Source organism: Arachis ipaensis, chromosome B10, assembly GCF_000816755.2.
Source record: "Arachis ipaensis cultivar K30076 chromosome B10, Araip1.1, whole genome shotgun sequence".
NCBI classification, from domain to species: Eukaryota; Viridiplantae; Streptophyta; class Magnoliopsida; order Fabales; family Fabaceae; genus Arachis; species Arachis ipaensis.
Genome location: NC_029794.2, coordinates 69,890,456 through 69,901,578, shown reverse-complemented (window position 1 = coordinate 69,901,578; position 11,123 = coordinate 69,890,456).

The window sequence follows — 11,123 nt, the reverse complement described above, 5'->3', positions numbered from 1 at the left end:
AAGAAGGTACCAGAAGGAAATTGGTTGGAGCCTAGCTGATATTGTGGGGATTGACCCTCTCAAGTGCATACATCGTATATTTTTCCAAGAGGGAGCTAGGCCGGTTAGGCAACTGCAAAGGAGGCTCAACCCTACCATCCTTGATGTTGTAAAGAAGGAAGTCACTAGGCTACTTGATGCAGGTATCATATATCCAATTTCTGACAGTGAATGGGTGAGTCCGGTCCAGGTTGTTCCCAAGAAATCGGGCATCACTACGGTTAAAAAGGATGATGGTGAAGTGGTCACCAAGAGAGTACAAAAAGCGTGGCGAGTGTGCATCGATTATAGGAGGTTGAATGCCTGATGTGCATAAACTTGATATGCTACGATTTAGGAAATTGCACGATCGGCAAAATTCCTTCCGGCAAGTGCACCGGTTATCGTCAAGTAAAAACTCACAATAGAGTGAGGTCGAATCCCACAAGGATTGGTTGATTGATTCATTGAATTACAATAGAGCTCCCTAACCCAATGAAAGGGGTTTAGTGAGTCATAGCTCTGAATTCAATTACAAAACTAAAAGAAAATGATCCAAAGTTCTCCGTCTAAAAATTTCTCTCTAACTAACTTAAATTCTATCCTATTTATACACTTTCTAAATTGAGCTTCTGTTGTGTTTCTTGGGCTTTGAGGCCTTTCTCTGATTTCCTTTTGCTTTGGGTTTATGGTCCATAATCCTGATGAGGCTGTGATCCAATTCTGTAACATTCATTGAGCAAACTTAGTGATAAACAAGTAATGACACAAGACTCAACAAATTGAAGCTCCAGACTCATCAATCCTTCAGGCCCAATCCCATAAACCATGATATTCAATTGGGTTTCATACCATAATACGTTTAAGTTAATGTTTGTGGTCAAATGCTAACTTAAACTTCAATATATATGGCCTAGAAATCCTTTCAAAAAGTGGCGTTTAAGTTGAAGTTTAAGTTTTAGTTTAAGGTTAAACTGAAACTTAAACGTGGAAATGCTCCCTTGGTGAAATTCTCATTCTGGCGTTTAACTTCCAGTTTAAGGTTAAACTGAACCTTAAACGTGGAAATGGAAGAAAGCAACCCAGGAGTGTGAAATGTCGAACACGCTTAAGCTTCAGTTTAAGGTTAAACTGAACCTTAAACGTGGAAATGGAAGAAAGCAACCCAGGAGTGTGAAATGTCGAACACGCTTAAGCTTCAGTTTAACCTTCAACTGAAGCTTAAACGGGGAAATGAAGAAAGCAACCCTGGAGGAGAGAAATAGTCGAACACGTTTAAGCTTCAGTTTAAGGTTAAACTGAAGCTTAAACGTGGAAATGAAGAAAGCAACCCTGGAGGAGCAATTGGGTCGAACACGTTTAAGCTTCAGTTTAAGGTTAAACTGAAGCTTAAACGTGGAAATGGGAAAGCAACCCTGGAGGAGAGAAATACTCGAACACGTTTAAGCTCCAGTTTAAGGTTAAACTGGAGCTTAAACGTGGAATGCTCCTGGTGCCTTTCTTACTTCTGGCGTTTAACCTCCAGTTTAAGGTTAAACTGGAGGTTAAACGTGGAAGTGCTTCTTTGGTGAGAAGGAACTTAAACTCCACATGTGATATTCAAGCTTCCTTTATTGATTTTGTTGCTTCCTTGCCTAGCCTCTTCTTCCCTGAAATCATCCAAACAATTGCATCAAAGTCTTGCAAAATTTCATGAGAAATCTTCCATTCATAGCATTCAAGTAATATAACTAAAAACTCATGGAATTTGCATCAAAATCATACTGTTTGGATGGTTCATTGCTTTGTTATTCATTTAACCATTCTTGGTTACTTTAAGCTCAAGAAAATGCATAAAACAACTAAAACTAACAGAAAAATGCTAGTGAAACTAGCCTAAGATGCCTTGGCATCAATGCCACTACAAGAAAGGACCACTACCCTTAACCCTTTATTGATCAGATGTTGGACCGTTTGGCGGGTAAATCCCATTATTGCTTTCTTGATGGATTCACTAGATACTTCCAGATTCACATTGCTCCTGAAGATCAGGAAAAGACAACATTCACTTGTCCTTTTGGCACATTTGCCTACAAAAGGATGACATTTGGACTATGTAATGCACCTGCTACTTTTCAGCGGTGTATGACCAGTGTCTTTTCCGATCTAATAGAGAATTGTCTGGAAGTCTTTATAGATGACTTCAGTGTTTATGGAACTTTATTTGATTGCTGCTTAGAGAACTTGGCAAAGGTATTAGCTAGATGTGTTGACACCAACCTTGTCTTGAACTTTGAAAAATGTCACTTTATGGTAAGACAAGGCATAGTGTTGGGACATGTAGTTTCTCATGAAGGCATTTCTGTAGACCTGGCCAAGGTCGATGTTATCACCACTTTACCTCACCCCTCATCTGTGAGGGAGGTTCGCTCGTTTTTGGGACATGCAGGATTTTACAGGTGCTTTAACAAATATTTCAGCAAAATTACTTTGCCATTGTCACGCCTACTCCAAAAAGATGTAGACTTTGAGTTTGACAGTGCATGTGTGAAAGCATTTGAAGAGCTAAGGAGAGTTCTTACCACAGCACCGGTTGTGCGAGGCCCCAACTGGACGTTGCCATTCGAGATAATTTGTGATGCGTCAAACCATGTTGTAGGTGCCGCGCTTGCACAGCGTGATGGTAAACTCCCTTATTTCATTGCTTACTCTTCTAATACACTGGATACAGCACAATCTAACTGTATGACTACAGAAAAGGAACTCTTAGCTATTGTTCATGCTTTAGATAAATTCAGATCTTATTTGCTAGGGTCCAAGATAGTGGTATACACGGATCATGCAACTTTAAAGTACTTATTGACAAAGAATGATTCAAAGCCTAGACTCATACGTTGGATCTTGCTTTTGCGAGAATTCGACCTTGAGACTTGGGACCGGAGTGGGTCTCAAAACTTGGTTGCAGATCATTTAAGCCACCTTGAGAATTTAAAATTTGACCCATTTCCGATCAATGACTCATTCCCATTGGATAGTTTGCATGCTGTGTCGGATAGCTTTCCTTGGTTTGCCCCAATGGCGAACTACTTGGTTGCAAAAATCTTCCCTCCTAACTTTTCTAAAAACCAAAGGGACAAGTTGACGAGTGATTCCAAATACTACATTTTGGATGACCCTCACTTGTGGAAGAGGGGCATAGACCAAGTAATTCGAAGATGTGTGCCGGAATCTGAAATTCAACCCATTCTTGAAGCTTGCCATTCGTCTGAATGTGGTGGCCCCTTTGGCCCACAAAGGACAGCCAAAAAGGTGTTGGATTGTGGATTCTAATGGCCAACCTTATTCAAGCATGCTAACTGGTTCTGTGTGTCTTGCCATCAATGTCAGAAGTCGGGAAACATGTCCCAAAGGGATGAGATGCCTCAGCAACCTATGTTGTTCTGTGAGATATTTGATGTATGGGGCATTGACTTTATGGGACCGTTTCCCAACTCAAGTTGGTATCTATATATTCTGTTAGCGATTGACTACGTGTCAAAGTGGGTAGAAGCAATACCTACCCGCCTTGACGATGCCAATTCCCTTGTTTCTTTTATTAGAAATCATGTTATATGCCGTTATAGGTCGCCACGAGCAATCGTGAACGACCAAGGATCCCACTTTTGTAACAGGAAAGTAGAAGCATTGCTCAAGCGCTATGGAGTATTACATAAGGTTGCCACTACTTATCTTCCACAAACCAATGGACAAGCGGAAGTGTCCAACCGGGAGATCAAGAGAATCTAGGAGAAAGTGGTAAATCCGCAAAAGAAGGATTGAAGCTTCCGGCTAGGAGATGCACTGTGGGCGTATAGGACATCCTACAAGACTCCGTTAGGGATGAGTCCCTTCCGGATCGTCTATGGAAAGTCATGCCACCTTCCGGTAGAAATTGAGCATAGAGCCTATTGGACGGTAAAGTAGTGCAATATGGATCCAAACAAGGCAGGAGTGACGCACGGAAACTTGTCTCTCAACAGATTTCCCTCGGCAAGTATACCGAATTGTCGTCAAGTAATAACTCACAAAAGAGTGAGGTCGAATCCCACAGGGATTGATTGGTCAAGCAACTTTAATTGGAGGAATGTTCTAGTTGAGCTAAGCAGAATTTGGTTTAAGAGTTGCAGGAAATTAAATGGCGAGAAAGTAAATAGGAGAAAATGTAAATGCTGGAAATAAAGAGCTGAAAATAGATGACGGAAAATAAATTGCAGAATCTTAAATGGGAATGGGGAAGATGATCATAAAAGTAATTGGCAGAAATTAAAGAGAATGGGTAAGATCAGAAATGGGGAGTTCATCGGGCTTAGGAGATGTTGCTTCCTCCAGATCAAGTTCATTTTCATCTCTTCCTCAATCAATGCATTCATTGATCTCCTTGGCAATCTTAAGTAATTGAATTCCAATTCCTTGGTAATTCAATCTCTCAAATCTTGATCAATAGCCAATTCCTTGGTCCAATTGCTCATGAGAAGAGATGAGGTATGGTCACTGATTATACCACATGTATTTTCAAATCAAAGTGTTGGTAGGATTATATGTCACTATATCCATCCAAACCCCAATTTGATCCAACATGAGAAAGCATTTCTAGCATGATCTCTTGATTCCTCTTCCAAGGTTCCGAAGAGATCCAAGTATGAATAGCTTCTTTTCCAAGATAACTACTCAATTGGGTGAAGATTGAAAGCTTTCTAGTAAAATCAAGAGAAAAGAAAGAAGAAGAATAATAAAAACTCTTATTGATCCATCAAATTACAACAGAGCTCCCTAACCCAATGAAAAGGGTTTAGTTGTTCATAGCTCTGGGAATGGAAAACAAAGATGGAGAATATTCTGAAAAGTTAAACTAGAAGTTGCAAAGAAAGTAAAAAATACAGAGTGTAATTCTAATAATGCCAAAAGCTTCCTTCTAGTTCAACGTTCTCCCTATTTATACTATTCTTCTGATCTTCTAGTTGCTTCTTCAAGTCTTGGATATGGGCCTTTGGATCTTGAGTTGAAGCAGTTATCTTCTTCAGTGGGCTTAGCTTTACTTGCAGAGAAAGTGTGCAGTAGGTATGGACTTTAGCTTGGGGCATTAGTGGTGTTAACGTTAAGTGAAACGGTGGGGTCGAGAACGTTAGTGACAATCACCTTTTTCACTAACATTCTTAACCCAAAAATGGTCCACGTTAACTTCAGCGTTAGTGGCACTAATGTGACTACTGACGTTGCATCTTGGCCCTTTGCAAACGTTACTGGGGTTTACCTTTTCCAATAACGTTGAGAGTACCCCTTTCTCCCTACGTTAGAGTTCACGTTAGTATAGTTAACGTGGCCTTTAACGTAGGCTTGCCAAATCTTCGAGAGCATTAGTGACACTTACCTTTGTCACTAACGCTTCAAAACGCCCCTACTTCCCACGTTAGAGTTCATGTTAACTAGGTTAACGTGACTTCTAACGTGGTATTGATAGCCATCTCCAACATTAGTGAAAAAGGTGAGTGTCACTAACGTTGGCTCATCATCCCTCTTCTCCACGTTAGCTTCCACGTTAATGGAATTAACGTGGCAACTAACGTGGCTCATAGTGGCTTAATCCAACGTTAGTGACAAAGGTGAGTGTCACTAACGTTGGTGATTCCTTGCTCCTTCCACGTTAGAGTTCACGTTAACTGAGTTAACGTGACTCTTAACGTGGCCAGCTGCCACTTTGGTACATTAGTGCCACTTACTTTTACCACTAACGTTGGAGTTCTACTTCTCTTCCACGTTAGCTTCCACGTTAACATAGTTAACGTGGTAACTAACGTGGGCTAAGATGGCTCACGAAGGCGTTAATGGCAATCACTTTTCTCATTAACGTTACAAGCTAGCCTCAATTCCACGTTAGTGGTCACGTTAGCTAGACTAACGTGGCTACTAACTTGGTTCTTCCTTACTTCCTTTGTCCTGAAATCAAGCAATAAAGTGCATCAAAACTCTAATCCAAGTTATGAGACATTGGTGAACAAAATTGTGATCTCTGGTAATGGCTCCAAAAACTTGGTGCTCTAATCTCAATTTATAATTTGTCACAACTTTGATACAACTAACCAGCAAGTGCACTGGGTCGTCCAAGTAATAAACCTTACGTGAGTAAGGGTCGATCCCACGGAGATTGTTGGTATGAAGCAAGCTATGGTCACCTTGTAAATCTCAGTCAGGCGGATATAAAATAGTTATGGAGTTTTTGAAAATAAATATTAAACTAAGGATAGAAATACTTATGTAAATCATTGGTGAGAATTTCAGATAAGCGCATAGAGATGCTTTCGTTCCTCTGAACCTCTGCTTTCCTGCTGCCTTCATCCAATCAATCCTACTCCTTTCCATGGCTGGCTTTATGTAAGGGCATCACCGTTGTCAATGGCTACATTCCATCCTCTTGTGAAAATGGTCCAAATGCTCTGTCACAGCACGGCTAATCATCTGAGGTTCTCGATCATGCTGGAATAGGATTCACCCTCCTTTTGCGTCTGTCACTACGCCCAGCAATCGCGAGTTTGAAGTTCGTCACAGTCATTCAATCTCAGAGTCCTACTCGGAATACCATAGACAAGGTTTAGACTTTCCGGACTCTCATGAATGCCGCCATCAATCTAGCTTATACCACGAAGATTCTGATTAAGAGATCTAAGAGATACTCATTCAATCTAAGGTAGAACGGAAGTGGTTGTTAGGCACGCGTTGCTAGGGAATGATGATGATTGTCACGTTCATCACATTCAGGTTGAAGTGCGAATGAATATCTTAGAAGTGAAATAAGATGAACTGAATAGAGAAACAGTAGTACTTTGCATTAATCTTTGAGGAACAGCAGAGCTCCACACCTTAATCTATGGAGTGTAGAAACTCTACCGTTGAAAATACATAAGTGAATATAGAGGGTAAGCATGGCCGAGTGGCCAGCCTCCCATGGAGGTCTAGAGATCTAAAAATGATCAAAAGATGTTCCAAAGATGTGTAATACAATACTAAAAAGTCCTATTTATAATAAACTAGCTACTAGGGTTTATAGAAGTAAGTAATTGATGCATAAATCCACTTCCGGGGCCCACTTGGTGTGTGCTTGGGCTGAGCTTGAAGTCTACACGTGGAGAGGTCATTCTTGGAGTTGAACGATAGCTTTTGTGCCATTTTGGGCGTTGAACTCCACTTTGCAACTTGTTTCTGGCGCTGGACGCCAGAATTGGGCAGAGAGCTGGCGTTGAACGCCAGTTTGCGTCGTCTAAACTTGGGCAAAGTATGGACTATTATATATTGCTGGAAAGCCCTGGATGTCTAGCTTCCAACGCAATTAGAAGCGCGCCATTTTGAGTGCAGGGAGGTCAGAATCCAACAGCATCAGCAGTCCTTCTTCAACCTCTGAATCTGATTTTTGCTCAAGTCCCTCAATTTCAGCCAGAAAATACCTGAAATCACAAAAAAACACACAAACTTATAGTAAAGTCCAGAAATGTGAATTTAACATAAAAACTAATGAAAACATCCATAAAAGTAACTAGATTCTACTAAAAACATACTAAAAACAATGCCAAAAAGCGTATAAATTATTCGCTCATCACAACACCAAACTTAAATTGTTGCTTGTCCCCAAGCAACTGAAGATCAAATAGGATAAAAAGAAGAGAATATACTATAAATTCCAAACTATCAATGAAACATAGCTCCAATCAGATGAGCGGGACTTGTAGCTTTTTGCCTTTTGAATAGTTTTGGCATCTCACTTTATCCATTGAGGTTCAGAGTGATTGGCATCTATAGGAACTCAGAGTTCAGATAGTGTTTTTGATTCTCCTAGTTCAGTATGATGATTCTTGAATACAGCTACTTTATAAGTCTTGGCCGTGGCCCTAAGCAACTTGTTTTCCAGTATTACCACCGGATACATAAATGCCACAGACACATAATTGGGTGAACCTTTTCAGATTGTGACTCAGCTTTGCTAAAGTCCCCAATTAGAGGTGTCCAGGATTCTTAAGCACACTCTTTTTTTGCTTTGGACCTTGACTTTAACCGCTCAGTCTCAAGTTTTCACTTGACACCTTCACGCCACAAGCACATAGTTAGGGACAGCTTGGTTTAGCCGCTTAGACCAGGATTTTATTCCTTTAGGCCCTCCTATCCACTGATACTCAAAGCCTTGGGATCCTTTTTATTTGCCCTTGCCTTTTGGTTTTAAGGGTTATTGGCTTTTTGCTCTTGCCTCTTGGTTTTAAGAGCTTTTGGCTTTTTCTTCTTGCTTTTTCTTTTTCTTTCTATTCTTTTTCGCCTATTTTTTTTTGTGCAAGCTTTGTTCTTTGCTGCTTTTTCTTGCTTCAAGAATCATTTTTTTATGATTTTTCAGATTATCAAATAACATATCTCCTTGTCATCATTCTTTCAAGAGCCAACATATTTAACATTCTTAAACAACAACTTCAAAAGGCATATGCACTGTTCAAGCATTCATTCAGAAAACAATAAGCATTGTCACCACATCAATGTAATTAAACTAAGTTCAAGGATAAGTTTGAAACTCATGTACTTCTTGTTCTTTTGAATTAAAACAATTTTCATTTAAGAGAGGTGATGGATTCATAGGACATTCATAACTTTAAGACATAGTTACTAACTACTAATGATCATGTAATAAGACACAAACATAGATAAGCACTTAACATAGAGAAAACGAAAAACAGAGAATGTAAGAACAAGGAATGAGTCCACCTTAGTGATGGTGGCGTTTCCTTCTTGAGGAACCAATGATGTCCTTGAGCTCTTCTATGTCTCTTTCTTGTCTTTGTTTCTCCTCCCGCATTGCTTTTTGATCTTCTCTTATTTCATGAAGGATGATGGAGTGCTCTTGATGTTCCACCCTTAATTGTCCCATGTTGGAACTTAATTCTCCTAGGGAGGTGTTGATTTGCTCCCAAAAATTCTGTGGAGGAAAGTGCATCCCTTGACGTATCTTAGGGGTTTCTTGATGATGAGCTTCTTCATGTGCCTGTTGAGATCCATGAATGTGCTCTCTTGTTTGCTCCATCTTTTTCTTAGTGATGGGCTTCTCTTCCTCAATGTGAATGTCTCCTTCTATGAAAGCTCCAGCTGAGTAACATAGATGGCAGATAAGATGAGGGAAAGCTAGCTTGCCCCAGGGGAGGGCTTTTTCGCTATTTTGTAGAGTTCAAGGGAGATGACTTCATGAACTTCTACTTTCTCTCTAATCATGATGCTATGGATCATGATGGCCCGATCAACAGTAACTTCAGATCGGTTGCTAGTGGGGATGATGGAGCATTGGATGAACTCCAACCATCCTCTAGCCACAGGCTTGAGGTCCAGTCTTCTTAATTGAACCGGCTTGCCTTTGGAGTCAATCTTCCATTGAGCTCCTTCCACACATATGTCTATGAGGACTTGGTCCAACCTTTGATTAAAGTTGACCCTTCTAGTGTAGGGGCGCTCATCTCCTTGCATCATAGGCAAGTTAAACGCCAACCTCACATTCTCCGGGCTAAAATCTAAGTATTTCCCCGAACCATTGTAACATAATTCTTTGGATTCGGGTTCTTACTTTATTCATGGTTCCTAGTGATCCATGCATTGGCATAGAACTCTTGAACCATTAGGATGCCGACTTGTTGGATGGGGTTTGTTAGGACTTCCCAACCTCTTCTTTGGATTTCATGTCGGATCTCCGGATACTCATTTCTTTTGAGCTTGAAAGGGACCTCGGGGATCACCTTCTTCTTGGCCACAACATCATAGAAATGGTCTTGATGAGCTTTGGAGATGAACCTTTCCATCTCCCATGACTCCAAGGTGGAAGCTTTTGTCTTCTCTTTCTCTTTTCTAGAGGATTCTCCGGTCTTAGGTGCCATCAATGGTAATGGAAAAACAAAAAGCTTATGCTTTTACCACAACTTAGACTTTTGCTCGCCCTCGAGCAAGAGAAGAAAGAAGAGATGAAGAAGAAGAAGAAAATATAGAGGAGAGGGGGGTGGTGTATTCGGCCAAGAAGAGAAGAGAGGGTTGTGTTGTGTGAAAAATGAGGAAGAATGGAGGACTATATATAGGGAAGGGAGGGGGGTAAGGTTCGGCCATAAGGGTGGGTTTTGGGTGGAAAATTGATTTTGAATTTTGAAGGTAGGTGGAGTTTATGAGGTAGGTTTATGGGGAAGGGTGTTTGGATGTGAGTGGTGAAGTGGTGATAGGGAAGAGAGATTGAGGTGATTGGTGAAGAGTTTTGGGGAAGAGTGTTTATGGGATTGTGTGAAAGAGGGGTGAGAAGAAGTGAGTGGAGGTAGGTGGGGATCCTATAGGGTCCACAGATCCTGAGGTGATCCTGTGGGGTCCACAGATCCTGAGGTGTTCAAGGATTTACAACCTTGCACCAAATTAGGCATGTAAAATGCCTTTGCACACAACTCTGGGCGTTCAGCGCCAGATTGGTGCTTGTTCTGGGTGTTGAACCCCCATTTGTGGCCCATTTCTGGCGTTGAATGCCAGAACCATGCTTGTTCTGAGCGTTCAGCGCCAGCTTTTCTCCAGGGTGCATTTCTGGCGTTCAGCGCCAGAACCATGCTCTATTCTGGCGTTGAACGCCCAAAACATGCTTCTTACTGGCGTTTAAACGCCAGTAAGGTCTTTCTCCAGGGTGTGATTTTTCTTCTGCTGTTTTTTATTCCGTTTTCAATTTTTATATTTATTTTGTGACTCCACATGATCATGAACCTAATAAAACATGAAAAACAATGAAAATTAGATGAATAAACATTGGGTTGCCTCCCAACAAGCGCTTCTTTAACGTCAATAGCTTGATAGTTGGCTCTCATGGAGCCTCACAGATGTGCAGAGCTTTGTTGAGACCTCCCAACACTAAACTTAGAGTTTGGATATGGGGTTTTGACACCAAACTTAGAGTTTGGTTGTGGCCTCCCAACACCAAACTTAGAGTTTGACTGTGGGGGCTTTGTTTGACTCTGCTTTGAGAGAAGCTTTTTATGCTTTCTCTCCATGGATACAGAGAGAGATCCTTGAGTTGTAAACACAAGGTTGTCCTCATTTATTTGAAGGATCAA